The 16553-nt window shown below is 42.7% G+C and overlaps 1 protein-coding gene across 1 annotated transcript in view; it reads left to right on the forward strand.

Moving 5' to 3' along the window:
* The window catches only part of SIPA1L3 (signal-induced proliferation-associated 1 like 3), a 305840-nt gene that overhangs the window by 47394 nt on the left and 241893 nt on the right, over window positions 1-16553 (forward strand). The window contains exon 2 of the mRNA XM_014544696.1: window positions 7961-8072. The gene's annotated coding sequence lies outside the window, so the exon portion shown is untranslated. The remainder of the gene's footprint in view (window positions 1-7960; window positions 8073-16553) is intronic.

Below are 16553 nucleotides of genomic sequence, written 5' to 3' on the forward strand. Positions count from 1 at the left end.
CCATTCTCTTGGTTGTAGGGACTGAAGAGCAGTGATATTGTGGTAACAGCTTGTCTTTATTGAGTGCTTACTGTATGCCTGGCAGTATTCATGGGTGAACTCATTTTACAACAACATCATGACCTAGATCCCACTGATCCCCATTTCCTGATGCACAGTGGTTAATTAACATACACACACACCCAAGATCGTATGTAGTTATTCTCGGCAGAGGTGAGATTTGAACACAGATAGTCCTGTTCGCCATTCCCTGTGCTCTTAGTTAGCCTTAGTGTTGTTGGGAGGGTGTGAGATGAAATGCAGGAGTGGAAATTCTAGGCAGAATAATTGGTGTTTACTTTAATGCTCTTGTTTCTCCAGCATTTATTTATTTATTTATTTTTAAAAAAATATATTTTATTGATTTTTTACAGAGAGGAAGGGAGAGAGATAGAGAGTTAGAAACATCGATGAGAGAGAAACATCGATCAGCTGCCTTCTGCACATCTCCCACTGGGGATGTGCCCGCAACCCAGGTACATGCCCTTGACCGGAATCGAACCTGGGACCTTTCAGTCCACAGGCCGACGCTCTATCCACTGAGCCAAACCGGTTTCGGCTCCAGCATTTATTTTTAATGCTAACTTTTAAGTTTCTATGATTGTGCCATCACAGACTCTCTTCCCTCTGTTCTGTCACCCAGTGGTGCATCCCCCCTTCCTCAGTTCCACCATTTAAATGCTCAGGTGACTCTACTGATCTCTTTGTTTCCCTTGATTCTAGGCCAGGCCTTCACCCGGGTTTCATTTTTAAGAACCAGTGCTTTGCTGTTCTAGTTTTAAATGTGAATTTTTAAAAAAGTAGTTGATTTGTTACTCAGCGAATATTCATAGTGCCCACATGGTGCCAGGTCTGGGCCACCAGACACAAGCACATCATTAAGCAGTGCTCCCTCATGGAGTTGACAGTCTGAAGGGGAGGCAAGAGACTCAGACACTTGACAAATACCTTTACAAGCACTGATTGCCACTGTGATGAGTTCTTTAAAGGAAAAAATACAGGTGGTTGGAGAGCATGTTAATCTGTGGAATGCAGAGCCTGACCTAGGTAGCGAGGAGGGCTTTCTGATGAGGCCTATGGCAGTGGTTAGGTTTAAAGCTGAATGCAGAGGGGAAGCAGAATATCTCCAGGGCCAAGCAGAAAAGCCCTAGACACTGGTCATAACCCCCAATCCCACCACACTCTGAAGAGACTGCCCAAATCGAGGCTTTCCTACCTGCTAGCAAGTCACGCAGCCTGTTGGGGCTCAGTTTCCTCATCTGTAAAAGGGGAGCGATATTGGTCATGGTGCCCACTTCATTGGTGGCTGTGAGGAAGAGCAAAGGCTCAGTGGGTGTTAATAAGTAATTAAAACTTGAATGTTGTGGGACTTAAAACAGCTAATAGAAAATCAAAGAACCCAGCCTGGGGCCAGAATCTAAGTTAGGAAAGTGCTTGACAGGGGCTGCCAAACATGGAACTTGGTGTGGGGGTTAGGGATGCAGCCACTGGATACCACCCCCTAGGAGACATGTGGGACGGTTTGGTCTCACAGTGAAGGAGAGGGAGCACTACAGGAGTTTAGGACCTGGGGGCCAAGGATAGTAAATGCCCCCCAATGCAGAGGATTGGTATAGTAACAAAGGATTGTTCCACCCAAGTGCCAGCAGTAGCCCTCTGGGGTGGGCCGCTAGTGTATCTCCTGGGCTCTCCCTCCTGCTGTCAGTCTCCTATTGGGTTTCCCTCCCCAGGTGGAAAGATGGCTGTTCTTGCAGATGCAGGCTGCCCCCAAATGCCCTGACCACTGATTCTACCTCCTAAAATGTTTATAAGCTGTCCCTGCCCTGTAGCATTTGGAAGTACTGCAGGTTTCTCTTGCAGAACGTGTGAAACCAAGTAAGTAGTCCTAGTTTATTGATCAGGTTGCTTGGGCTGCAAGCACCAGAAACCAGTGTGGCCCCCCTGCAACAAAAGTAAAGCTTAAGAGCAGCTCGGGGCATCTCAAATGGGATATTCAGGGCCATGTCCTTAGGGCCCTGCCATCCTGGGGTGGAGGAGGCAGTGGAGGGTAGCAGTGAAGAGCTCTGACTCTGTAGCTGGCCTCTTGGCCATCCATTCCAACCTCAGCACTTATTCAGAAGTTTCCCAGCCTTTCTGTGCCTCAGTTTTTCAGACAGGGCTAAGAACAGACTTGCTATGAGATGAAATAAATTGATAGATACTTGAGACATATAGAATAGTACCTTATACAAAGTATATGGTTAGATAAATATTAATTGCTATTTTTATTTTACTGCTGCTGCTATTACCATTATTATTTTTATTAGCAGTTTGAAATTCAAATTCTTCAGGTCGAGCAACTGATTGGCCTAGCTTGGGTCATGTGAATGGTCAGGGTCCCCCACAGATAGAAGGAATGGTTATCCCCAGGAAAAGTGGATTGCTGTCACCAAAAGTTGGGGCAGAGACACCAGATAGGCCCAGATACCAGATGTCCTCCATGCTCAGTAATTTGACCCAGTTAATGTTGGATATTTGCTGGCCATGGCTTGAGCTGAGCACAGAGGACACAGAAGAAACTGTGATTCATTCCCCAGGTTCCTTTCTGGCAGGTTTTAAAGTTCAGAGAATGAGGGTCCTTGTTAAGACCGAGTGCCTAGAACAGTGCCTGGCCTTTAGGAGATCAGTAAATATTTGTCAAATGAGTAAACACACAGAGAAATACGAGGTTTATGGGAACACACAACCAAAGAATCTACTTTGTGGTCCCACCAATTATTTTAAAAGAAGCTCATGTTTGTACCTGCAGCCTCCACAGTGAGGTCCAGAGGAATGTCTACCTGCTTGTCCTTGCATACAGTAGGTGTTTAATAAATGGCCACTTAATGATCTCATGAGTGCATGGCCCTGCAGTGTGACAGTTAGGAGTAGACCCAGACTTAGGGAGCAGCTCCGTTGAACAGGATGTGCAGTCGTGGCTCCAGGATGCATCTCTGTGGAATGTGGTTGCTAATACAAATGAGCTTCCCCAGGTCATGAGGCATCTATTATGTGGACAGATGGATGACTCGCTGTGGAACTGGGCGGGCTTTCAAGGGGAATTTCATTGCTGCAGTTATGTTTCAGGCTTCCCTTCAGAGAAGGACTTTTTCCCATGAATGACTTAATAAGAAAGATAACAATAGCCAGCACAGTCCAGGTGCCTGACAAAGTACAAAAGGATTAACCCATGGAATCCTCACGACAGCTCATGAGGCCAGTACCAATCCCCAAAGTGCTAAGGCTCAGAGGGGTAAAACAACTTGCCTGTTGGATGCACAGCAAGTGAGGAAGAGAGTTCGGATTTTGTCCCTGGTCTCTTACTCCAGAGCTTGGGCTCTTCATACACAGCCTCCTTTCTCTCTTTAGTACTAACTTTCAAACAATATTTTATTAATTTGCACATGGTACATTATTTAAAAGTAAAAAAAGTCAACTTCCTTCCCATCCCTGAACCCTCCATTGAAGCAGCCACTGTGACCTGTCTCCTTTTAGAAAGTGTCTACATACATCAAATACATCAACATAGTGCCGTGTTGCCTGTTTTTGTATGGTCCAGGAACTAAGAATAGTGTTTGCATTTTTTAGTGGTTAAAAAAAGTATTTCATGGCATGTAAAATTGTATGAACTTTAGGTTTTAGTATCCATGAATAAAGTTTTATTGGGGCACAACCATCCATGCTCACTCAGTTATGTATTATCTGTGGCTGCTTTCACACTATAACAGCAGAGTTGAGTGGTTGCAACCGAGACCATATGGCCCCCAAACTTAAAATATTTACTTTCTGGCCCTTTACAGAAAAAGTTTGCTGATCCCTGCAGTGCACACTTTCTTTCAGCACTATTTCTTAGAGCACTTTTCTTGCACTGGTGGCTGTGTTCTCTTCCTCCTCAACCATTAGTTTTATTTCATGGAAACAGAGCCCAGCTGCAAGCTGAGGTACAAGCCTAGGTGGGTTGCTTGGTGAATCTACTCACGTTCATTTTAAGCATTTCTCAGTCACTAGCTGCATGCTGGCATCTGGCTGGCAGCCAGAGCAGGTCTAGGCCTGCCGTCAGGAATCCACAGGCCAGTGGGAGATTTGGACAATATCCTACAGTCCCACAGATGGATGCATTCAGGTCTACAATCACAAGCCTTCTCTGACCCTCTGCCATTACCCCTGCTTTGTTTTTACTTGTGATACTTTTTTAAAAATAGGTCATGCATTAATGTGCTTCAAAAATCAATTCTCTGTGTGTGCCTATGCACGTGCATGCCTGTGTGCATGTGTATAGACGTACACACTGGCAGGTCTCTCTTACCCTTTCCCCTGCCCACCTTGTTCCTCTTGAGTAATCATTTGTATTAGTTTCTGGCATATCCTTCTAAGGTTTAAAAAAAACCCCACAAATATCTATTATCTATTTTTATCTTCCCCTCCTTATACAAAATGTAGCCTATTCCACACCCTGTCCTGCACTTTGCTTTTTAAAATTTTTATTATTTATTTAACAGCACATCTTGGAGATCTCTCTTTATCCAGCTGAGTGGCTTCTTCCAGAGCAGAGGGAAGGTCTGTGAGGCTAAAACAAGGGAGGAGGATCTGTTCTAGCTGCGAGGGATCATGGCCTTGATTCTCAGCTCTGTTTCCTTCCATGCCCTGCTTTTCTCTGTGGTAAGGTACATATGGCCTTTATCACATGTGGCCATGGAGAGGACAAGAATGTCCTTGAGAGCGGGTGATTTACTGTGGCTAATAATGAAAGAAAATTGACCTGCAACCTGTTTCCATGAGTCATGATCTGGTGTCTGGTGGAGGCCCCTTTAGTCTCCACAGTTCTTACCAATCATGTGACAAGTCCTGTCACCTATTTCCTTTTCACTGGACACAGTAACACACACACTGACTGCACTTAGTTCCAGGGTTGCCACATAGTAAATGCTCAATGTGTGGCAGGGATGGCTTAGGTTATATTCACAGGACTGGCCTGGGCTCATACTTGTAAGTGTAGCTAACAATGAAGAGTCTCAGAGAGTCTGATCACTTGGGTTCTAATATCCCCTCTGCCACTTAAAATCCATGTTGGGCAAGGTGCTTACTTTGTGTACTTGACTTCTGTTATTGTAAATGGAGATAATAATACCTGCCTTTTGGTCCTTTGCTGAGGAGGAAATGAGTTAACATTTGTATTGCATTTAAAACAGTGCGCAGCAGGTAGTGACATGAATGGATGCCAGCTATTTTTATCAGTCTGTGTAGTAGACTCAGGGGAACTCAATGCTCCTGAAGGCTATGCCACCTCCATTTCAGAACAGTACCCATCATTAGCAGTAGCACTTCACCTTTTCCAAAGAACTCCTTCCTGCAATACCTGGAGCAAAGCGTTGTCTATTTAGTCAAGAATTATAATGCCAACAGACTCACTCCCCTTTATGTGTCATTGGCCATGTAAAGTCACATGACCATTCTTAACTACAAAGAAGGCTGGGAAATCAAAAATTTTCCCAATTGTCTCTCCTAGTAGAACAAAAATATGATCACAGGCGTGTTCAGTAAATATTTGCAAGCACACAAATCCATTTACCAATCTAGCCATCACAAGGGGCTCTCCTCTCAGCATTTGTAGGAAGTGACCCATGGAATGTGGCAAAGCAACTGGCCACCAACCTGAAGTGCTGGAAGCAAGCTTGTGAGGGACACAGCTCTAAAGTCTTTTGAATTGTATCTAAATGGGAAACAATTAAACCTCCTAGATCAGTGATGGCGAACCTTTTGAGCTCGGCGTGTCAGCATTTTGAAAAACCCTAACTTAACTCTGGTGCCGTGTCACATATAGAAATTTTTTGATATTTGCAACCATAGTAAAACAAAGACTTATATTTTTGATATTTATTTTATATATTTAAATGCCATTTAACAAAGAAAAATCAACCAAAAAATGAGTTCGCGTGTCACCTCTGACACGCATGTCATTGGTTCGCCATCACTGTCCTAGATCAAAGTTTTGAGACAGGCTCTGGGACCTGGGCCTAGAGCAGCCAGAGGAAGGTTGCAGAACTGGTTTCTTCAGGCAGGTTTGTTTACCTGCTTGCCTGCCTATTGAATAATCCCATTGGCTGCCAAGGCCTTCCAGGTCCTTTCCTCCCTTAGACTGGCTTCTTTCTGAAGGTGGCTGGATCCCCTAGGGCCAGCAAGTGCCTACTTTGTGTCAGATGCTGTCCAGGGTGCTAGAAACAATAAACCATCCCTTGGAAATATTTCGGGTTTGGTTCCAGATCACCACAGTAAAGCTAATTCCTAATGGTGCTGATGGAGGGTCTTGCCTTCAATTTGTAAGAAAAGTAACAACTGTGAAATGCAGTAAAGTGAAGCACAATAAAACAAGGTATACCTGGCTGGCCAGTGTTGTTCAGTGGTTATGGTGTAGACCAGTGGTTCTCAACCTTCCTAATGCCACGACCCTTTAATACAGTTCCTCATGTTGTGGTGACCCCCAATTTCATTGTTACAAATTGAACATAATTAAAGCATAGTGATTAATCACAAAAACAATATGTAATTATATGTGTGTTTTCCGATGGTCTTAGGCGACCCCTGTGAAAGGGTCGTTTGACCCCCAAAGGGGTCGCGACCCACAGGTTGAGAACCGCTGGTGTAGACTCATAGACCGAAGTGTCATGGGTTTGATTCTGGGTATGTGCGGGAGGCAACCAATCTATGTGTCTCTCTCTCATGGATGTTCCTCACTCTCTCTCTACCTCTCTTTCCCTTCCTCTCTCTTTCTCTCTCCCACTTCCCTCCCTTTCTCTTTTACCCCTTTCCCCCTTCCTCCCTCCCTTCCACTCTGTCTGAAAATCAATGGAAAAAATGTCCTCTGGTGAGGATTAAAAAACCAAGGTATACATGTAATATGTAACATTTATTGGGCACTCACCATGTGCCAGCCATTGCAGGTAGTTGGGATAACTCATGGAATCCTCTCAAATCTTTGTTAGACCCATTACAGATGTGGGGAATGAGGGGGAGTCTAAATTTTTTAAAAACCCTTATTTTACATAAAGTTCAATTTTTTAAATTATGAATATTTGTTATTTCAGTATAATATGAGCCTTTTCATTGGTGTCTTATTTTGTTAGCCTGCTTTTAAAAAATAAAAAAAAAACAGCTTCACTTTTTAGAGTAATTTTAAGTTCATAGCAAAATTGAAGGGAAGTTATAGAGATTCCCCATATATCCCCACTAATGCATAGCCTCCCCCATTATTTTTTAAATCTTTATTGTTTAAAGTATTACATATATCCCCATTTCCCCCCCCATTAACCTCTTCTAGCCCGCCTCTGCCTCCCCCATTATTAACATCCACCACCACAGTGGTACATTTATTACAATTGATTAACCTGAGTTGACACATCGTTATCGCCCGGAGTTTATAGTTTACATTGCAACTCACTCTTGATGTTGTACATTCTATAAGTTTGGACAAATGTATATTGACATGTATCCACCATTATGGTATCATACAGAATATTTTCACTGCCCTAAAAATCCTGTGTGCTCCACGTATTCATCCCTCTTCCCCTCAACTCCTGGCAGCCACCAATCTTCTTACTGTCTCCAAAGTTTTATCTTTTCAAGAATATGTAAAGATACACTTTGTAGTTTTTTTAGATTGGCTTCTTTCACTTAGTGATAAACATTTAAGGTTCCACCATGTCATTTCATGGCTTGAAAGCTCATTTCCTTTCTTTGTTGGAATGCACCACAGTTTATCCATTCACCTACTGAATGACATCTTGGTTGCTTCCAAGTTTTGGCAATTACGAATAAAGCTGCTATCAACATCTGTGTGCAGGTTTTTGTGCTGGATCATAGCATGAGTATGTTTAGGCTTGTAAGAAATTGTCAAACTTTCTTCCAGAGTTTCTGTACCATTTGGCATTCCCACCAGCAGTGAATGAGAGTTCCAGTTGCTCCACCTCCTCGTCAGCATTTGGTGTTGTCAGTGTTCTGGATTTGGGGCATTCTAAAAGGTGGGTAGTGGTAGCTCATTAATGTTTTAATTTGCATTTTCCTGATGAAGTATGATGTGGAGCATCTTTTCATATGCTTATTTGCCATCTGTATATCTTTTTCGGTGAGATGTTGGTTAATGTCTTTGGCCCATTTTTAAATTGGATTGTTTTTTTCCTTGTTAAATTAAAGAGTTCTTTGGATATTTTGGATAACAGTCCTTTATCAGATGTGTCTTTTGCAAATATTTTCTTCCAGCCTGTAGTTTGTTTTCTCATTCTCTTGACATTGTCTTTCACAGAGTAGTTCTTAATTTTAATGAAGTCTACTTATCAATTCTTTCTTTCATGGAGTCATAGCTCTGCCCAAGGTCATCTAGGTTTTCTCCCATGTTATCATCTAGTTTTTTAGTTTTCCACTTTACATTTAGGACTACGAAACATTTTGAGTTAACTTTTGTGAAAGATGTAAGGTCTATGTCCAGATTCATTTTTTTTGTACATAGATGTCCACTTGTTCCAACACCATTTGTTGAAAAGATTAATTTGCTTCATTAGTATTGCCTTTGCTTCTCAGTCAAAGAAGAATTGACTATATTTATGTGTATCTGCTTCTGGGCTTTTTATTCTGTTCCAGTGTTCTATTTGCTCATTCTTTCATTAATACTTGATTACTGTAGCTTTATAGTAAGTCTTGAAGTCAGGTAGTGTCAGTCCTCTGACTGTCCTCCTTTAATATTGTGTTGACTATTCTGGGTCTTTTTCCTCTTAAAATAACTTGCTGTGAGTTTCACTGGGATTGTCTTGAATCTGTAGATCAAGTTGGGAAGAATTCATATTTTGAAAATGTCGAATCTTACTATTTTTGAACATGGAATGTCTTTCCATTTATTTAGTTTTTCTTTGATATCTTTCATCATAGTTTTATAGTTTGTTCATATAACTCTTTAAAATTTTTTTAATTGATTCCAGAGAGAGAATCATTGATTGGCAGCCTTCTGCATGCCCCACATTGGGATCAAGCCCAGAACCCAGGCATATGTCCCTACTGGAAATCTAACCATAACTTCCTGATTCATAGGTCAACCACTGAGCCACACCAGCTAGGTGCTCATATAACTCTTATACATATTTTGTTAGATTTATACCTAAATATTTCATTTTGGAGGGTGTTAAGGTACATGGTTTTGTGTTTTTAATTTCAAATTCCACTTATTCATTGTTGGTATATAGGAACATTATTGACTTTTGATTATTAACCTGTATTTTACAATCTTGCCGTAAGTGCTTATTTTATCTTTATTTATAGATTTTGAGGGGTGGGGAGATACAGAGAAACATCAATTTGTTATTTCACTTATGCATTCATTGGTTGCTTCTGGTATGTGCCCTACTGGAGATTGAACCCGCAACCTTGGCATAGTGGGACAACTCTAACCAACTGAGTTACTCAGCCAGAGCCTATAAATGCTTATTAGTTGCAGGAGTTTATTGTTTTCAAGTCTTTAGGATTTTCTACATAAGTGATCATGTCATCTGCGAACAAAGACAGCTATATTTCTTCTCTCCCAATCTGTATACCTTATTTTTCCTTTTTGTTTTGTTTTGTTTATTGAGTTAACTAGGACTTCCAATACAATGTTGCAGCAATTTTCAACCATGTGCTACAAGAATTTTTTTTTAAAGAGGGCACTGCCCTCTTTTCTCTTAGATTGTCAAATTTAAAAAATGACAACAGCCAATGCAACAATAGCTGTCTGGTGTAAATGAATAAAAATTATACCTTTTTTTTTGTCAATTCGGCAAAAAAAAATATTTTTTTTTGGTGTGCCATAGAATTTTAGTAGTTTATGTGTGCCATGAGATGAAAAAGGTTGAAAATCACTATGATGTTGGAATGCAGTACTGAGAGAGGACATCCTTGCTTGTTCCTGTTCTTAGAGGGAAAGTTTCAAATTTCTCACCATTGCCTTTTTACTTATTAGTTCCCTAAGCCAAACATTTGGAGACCAGGGGCCTTGCATCCACTTCCCTCAGCCCAGTCGTGACCATGCAATCGGTTTTTAAAATATGAATGAATGACTCATGTGGTACCATAAACAGCTAAATAGACTTACTTACAATATCTTCTGAGCAGATGTCAAATCAGGGTTAGAGAGGCAGCAGAGGCTGGTGATTAAAAGAAGACTCTGGAGCCACAGGTTGGGGCTACTCTGCTACTTACTTAATAGGTAACCTTAGGTAAGGGATAGCACCTCTCAAAACATCAGTTTTCTCATATGTGAAGTGGGGATAATAATAGGAGCTATTCTACGGGGTGGTTGTGAGGGTTAAATGAGTTGGAGTTAAAAAAAAAAAAGAATCCCCTTAAAGGAGAAAAAATAAATAATAAGGAAAGAGACAAGAAAGAAAAAGAGAGGGGGGTGCAGAAAGGAAGGGAGGGAGGGAGTGAGGCAGTGAGGGAAGGAAAGAAAGGAAGGGAAGGGAAGGGAAGGTGGAAGGGAAGGGAAGGGAAGGGGACCATAATTTTATGGTTGGGGGTCACCACAACATGAGGAACTGTATTAAAGGATCGCGGCATTAGGAACCACTGCCTTAGAGCAACAATTGACTCCTATACTTGGGAACACGGGTAATAAGTATAGGAGTCAATTGTTGCTCTAAGGCAGTGGTTCCTAATGCCGCGACCCTTTAATACAGTTCCTCATGTTGTGGTGACCCCCAACCATAAAATTATTTTCGTTGCTACTTCATAACTGTAATTTTGCTACTGTTATGAATCGTAATGTAAATATCTGATATGCAGGATGTATTTTCATTGTTATAAATTGAACATAATTAAAGCATAGTGATTAATCACAAAAACAATATGAAATTATATATGTGTTTTCCAATGGTCTTAGGTGACCCCTGTGAAAGGGTCGTTCGACCCCCAAAGGGGTCATGACCCATAGGTTGAGAACCGCTGCTCTAAGGTGTGATGTGGTAGTTTTGACTTGAAGAGTAATTGAACCTTTGCTTCAAGTATGAAGAGAGAGAGGTTCAATTCCAGGGGAGATGAAGTTCAACCCCTGAGCCTGAGAACCAGTGATTTCAGTCAAAAATGGTTGCTCAGCACTGATATGGAGTTGTAAAATCAACCCTGATCAGCAAACTTGCATAGTACAGATCTGATTAGAATGAGAACTTTTGGATTTGTGAGGAACTGTGTGTTCTTTGTGGAAGAAGTTGGAAGAAAGACACAGCTGGGTGAATCTCCTGAGAACAATGAGTCACTTTCCCAGATATGTCCTGCTGTTGCAGTCTCATGGACCACTGCCACGAGTCCTGTGCTGGGTGAGGCAGCGCAGTGGTTAAGGGTCCTACACTGTAATGCATCCTTACTAAAGTGCTGTAGTTTGACCTTGGGCAAGTGACATATGTTTTCCCAGCCTTGATGTCCATCTCTGCAAAATGAAGAAAAGATCAAGTTTCTGCATCAGGCTTGTTTATGAGCTTTGAACTAGTAAAACCTCTTACACGGTTCTTGGCACTTAATAAATGTGCATTAAATCAGCAGTTGCCAACCTTTTGGACCTCACGGACCACCAGATGGTGAACGCTGCTCCAAAGGTTTCCTTAAACCAGCGGTCACCAACCTTTCGGACCTCACTGACCAGCCACGAGTGGTCTGTGGACTACCGGTTGGCGACCGCTACATTAAATATTAGCTGTGCTACTATGTTGTAATTACTATTGTGTTAGGTTCTGCTTTGGAAAATTGCTGGTCTGGTACTCCATGAATATCTCTGATGCAGACAACTCTATAGCAGAGTACAGCATATCATCCTGGTGAACCCTCAAGAAGATAATCGTCATTTCATTAACCCGATTAGAAATAATGTTTCATGTATTCATTCAGCAAATATTTATAGAGCTTCTACTCTGTGCCAAGCACTGTTTTAAGCTTCAAGGACAGAAGACAAGACAGACCCTGTTCCTGCCTTCCTTGAGTGCAAAGCCTGGTAGGGGGAGACAGACTAGAAATAAATAGTATGTATCAAAGGTGATAGGTAGAGTCACAAAGAAACTTGATAATGCTATGAATAAGGTCAGGACACTGCGCTATATGTGTGGTGGGAGGAGCACCTTAGCGGGATCAGTAAGGGCTTGTCTGAGGAGGTGACATTGACCTGCGACTTGAAGGATGAAAAGGAGCCAGCCATGCAAATAGTTGTAAAAAACAAGTGCCTGGCAGTGAGAACAGCAAAGTCCTTGGGGTAGGAACGAGTTTGGCAAGTTGGACGAACAGAGAGTAGCCTAGCATGGCTCAACTTGGATGAATAAAGGTGAGAATAAGGTGGAAGGGATTTGTAGGCTCTGAGTTTGCTTCCTGAAACCTCTACTTTCTTCCGTCCCTGGGAGTGTTTGGAGAGAAAGGAAGGACTGTGGGGAACTGACTTTGGCATCTAGAAAAAGGTGTAGGGCAGTGGTCGGCAAACTGCGGCTCGCGAGCCACATGCGGCTCTTTGGCCCCTTGAGTGTGGCTCTTCCACAAAGTACCGACTTCTGCGCATGGGCCACGAAGTTTCAATCGCACTGTACATGCGCGCCCACATGTGGTATTTTGTGGAAGAGCCACACTCAAGGGGCCAAAGAGCCGCATGTGGCTCGCGAGCTGCAGTTTGCCGACCACTGGTGTAGGGGGCCCAAAGCCTTGGTCCCTCCCTTGCTCTTATCAGCCTTTTCAAGGCCCTTAACCCAGGGACTGCAGGTTGTTTAAATAAGAGACCCTTCCCTCCATGGCTGGGTTCTCTGACTTGTCAGCCAAGACTGTGGTTTGCATTTTTTGTCCCAAAGGTGGCCCAGCTGTGCTGTCACGCAAAGCCTTGATGCTCTACGCCCAAAGCCCACTTTCTTCTTCCCCAAAATAGGGCAATTGAAAGCTAGCTGCCCTGGAGAAGTGCCAAATAGCAGCTCAGCCAAAGCTAGCCTTCCTCTTGAGGGTGTGAGGCATTAATAAGCTTTTTTCTTTATGCCTAAGGTGAGGACGGTGTTAAAGCACCAGGGCTTGGTGGAGTAGAGCAGCAGGTAGGAGCCTAGACTCTGGGTTTTAGATCTGGTTTCACTACCTACCACCTGTGTAACCTTGGACAGATAACTTACCTGTGACTCCTTGCCTTGGCTTTCTCATCTGTAGATAATAATTTCTATGCTTAGAACAGTGCATACAGGAAGTGCTAGCTATTATTATCATCACCTTCCAATTTTAAGTCACAGTAATTTGAGTACCTCTTTCCTCTAGTTTCTTGTCAACAGTTAAGACGCTTGGGTTGAATCCTGTTTCTCCACATCTGTCCATTCTTGCGCAGGAACTTATTTGTTGTCTGTCAAACAGCCAGGTTTCAGATGCCGAAAAGCAGCCCTGCTTCTGGGGGGACAAATTATTCAATCCCAAGAAGCTGAGAGCTGTCAGGATATGTGTTACCAGAGATTGGGGACTGTGTGGAGCCTATGTCATGGTGACTGTTCTGCCTGGCAGAGAAAAAAACACTTCCTCCAGGGCATTCTCTGTGCTCTCAACCCTTGGCTGTGTATGAGAACCAGAGGGGACTGTTAAAATCTACCCAGGCTTCCCCTCTCCCCAAAGGATAAAGATTTTTCATAACTTCTGAATGGGCCACCAGGATTTCCAGATACTGAATATGCCTGAGAACCACCTGGAGGTCTTATTAAAATGCAGATTCTGATTCACTGGGAGAGACGGAGAGGCGAGGATCTGCCTTTCTGAGGACTCCCCAGGAAGGGTAGGATACTGTGATACCTAGGTCACTGGGTACCCTGATCCCTGGACCACAACTTTGAGGATCAAGGGCCTAGAAGTTGGCTTCTCAGACTGCAGAATCTCAGACCCCACACTCAACCTATCTGCATTTTTACCAAATCCCTTGGTTATTCACTGCCCTTTACAGCTTGAGAACCTAGACCCAGGGTTTTTTTTAACTTCAACACTGTTGAACTTTGCAGCTAGATCATTCTTTGTTTGGGGGCTATCCTGTGCATTGTGGGATGTTTAGCAGCATTCCTGGCCACTACCCATGTGATGTCAATAGCTGCCCCCAGCCATGACAGGTCAAAATGTGTGCAAGTGTCCCCCGATGCAGAGGTTGCAAAATTACTCCCAGTTGAGAGCCAGCAGCCTTAAGCTTAGCCATGATTGGGAATCCCTGAGCCAGCTGGGCCCACCTGTCCAGGGTCCACAGCTACTTCTTGTTGGGATGGTACATCCAGGCTGGGCCTTGGACTCCTATCCATCCAGTGGGGATGCTGGGACCTTACTGAGGCGGCTAGAAGAGAGGATTGGGGGTTCACAGATGTGTTTGTTGATGTTGCATATATATACACACACACACACACACACACACACACACACACACAGTAGGTTCTAGGGTTAACGTCGGATGGAGATCCGTTCCTGTGGCGCGACATAACGTGATTTTCGCCGTAACTTGGAACCCACCTACATAAGCACCTATGTCACTCACATGGAGCACATACACAGCAGTAATAAAGTGAAACAGTAAAAAAATTTAAAAGAAAGATAACAATTTCTGACCTTTACTTGTAGTAAATAAATAATAAAAAACATAAAGCACATATGTACATACATTGAAATGACGGAACTTTTTTTTAAATAAATAAATGGGAGATGGTGACGTAACCACGAAACTACGTACATCAAGTCCGATATAACCCGAGGACTGTCTGTATAAGGCTAATATGCTAGGTGTCCCTTTGCCCGTCTGACCAGTCGCTATGATGCGCACTGACCACCAGGGGCCAGATTCTCAATGCTGACGCTGCCGAGACCCTTTGGCCAGCCTGGAAATGGTTGCTGTGGGCGCCAGGTAATGACATCACGTAGCAATGCCTGACTTCCTCTCCTTAGCTCCTAGCCTCCTTGGAGTTTCTTCAGCCTAGGAACATGACTTGCTTTATAGCCAGGTGGAAACATTTACACTTTAACCAAATGTCTGTGAAGAGTTTTCCCATACCTCATCTCATTTGATCCTCACAGAAGTCCTGGAGTAGGTAGATAGGAGACTTGGTGGAATCCTATTTTCTTTTCATTACCCGGAAAATGGAGATTTAGAAAGCTTAGAAACTTGACCCAACTGAAAAAGAAGTAAGAAATGGTGGAACTTAAAAATGACTTCAGGTTTTCTCACTGCGCAGAATATAGTCAAACACTGCTGCAGTTAAATATTTCACCCTTTGTTCTCCCTGCATGATCTACAATAATAATGTGCTTCGTGTTGATATTTACTGCTGTGTTGCTGACAGTTACCTGAAAGAGAAGTTGGGATGCTTCACTGGGTTGGAAAAAGTTTAGCTACATCAGAAAGCAGGTCTAATTAAGTTTATTCTATATCTATAAACGGCTAAGTTGACTTGCGCATGCACAATACATATAAAGCTCTCGCTGGCAGCAATTGCACACATGTGTTTCGATCTGTCATTGTCGATTGTGAATTTGGTTGACACTTCTGTTATAGAGAAAAGGCGAATAGTGATATTAAAATATTCTAATTAATTTCCTTTCAGTGTGCATGAATTTGTGCACTGGGCCACTGGTGTTAACATAAGAAGCATTCAAACCTGTGAAGAAGTTTTGTGATTTTATTTGAGCCAAACTGCTGTGGACAATTGCTGGGAATCAGAATCTGAATGGATTGAGATAATCCTCTAGGACAGTGGCAGTTTCACACCTTGTTTTATACATTACAATAAAAAGTGGAAACATAAGTGGGTTACATGAAATCCATTGGTGATAGATTAGATAGGTAGGAGAAAGCAAAGGGGTGGGGTGGGGAGAAACCTCTGGGATTGGATAAAAAGTAAAATGATCACATCTTTTACTTAGGTGGGTGCAGGATATTTAACAGCCAACAATTAACTCAGTAACAGTGAAGGGATTTGTGGTCAGAGCAGAGCTTTGAGGGGGTCTGGAAAAAGGAAAATTACTTTGACATTCTAATGATATATTATCATAGATGTAAAAAGGCAATAGATAGGCTCAGTCAAGGTAAAAGATTGACCTTTGTCAGGGAAGAAACTGGCCTAGGACATGACTACCCACCATAAACTGCTTTTAGTTAAATTTTTAATTTCAGACCATGCTTTGTGGTTACTTTAGGTCTCTTGAGTTTGCAAGGCCACCTTAAGCTTGTCAGGTTAGCATGTGGCCCCTTTTCCTTCACACTTAAAAAGGCAGCTTGGCCTTACCGGTTCGGCTCAGTGGATAGAGCATCAGCTTGTGGACTGAAGGGTCCCAGGTTCGATTCTGGTCAGGGCACATGCCTGGGTTGCGGGCTTGATCCCCAGTAGGGGGTGTGCAGGAGGCAGCCAATCAATGATTCTCACTCATCATTGATGTTTCTTTTCTTTTTTTTTTTTAATTCTTTATTGTTCAGGTTACATTTGTTCCTCTTTTTTTCCCCCCCCATAACTCCCCAACTCCCC

This window comes from Myotis brandtii, unplaced genomic scaffold (assembly GCF_000412655.1).
Source record: "Myotis brandtii unplaced genomic scaffold, ASM41265v1 scaffold379, whole genome shotgun sequence".
Lineage (NCBI taxonomy): Eukaryota > Metazoa > Chordata > Mammalia > Chiroptera > Vespertilionidae > Myotis > Myotis brandtii.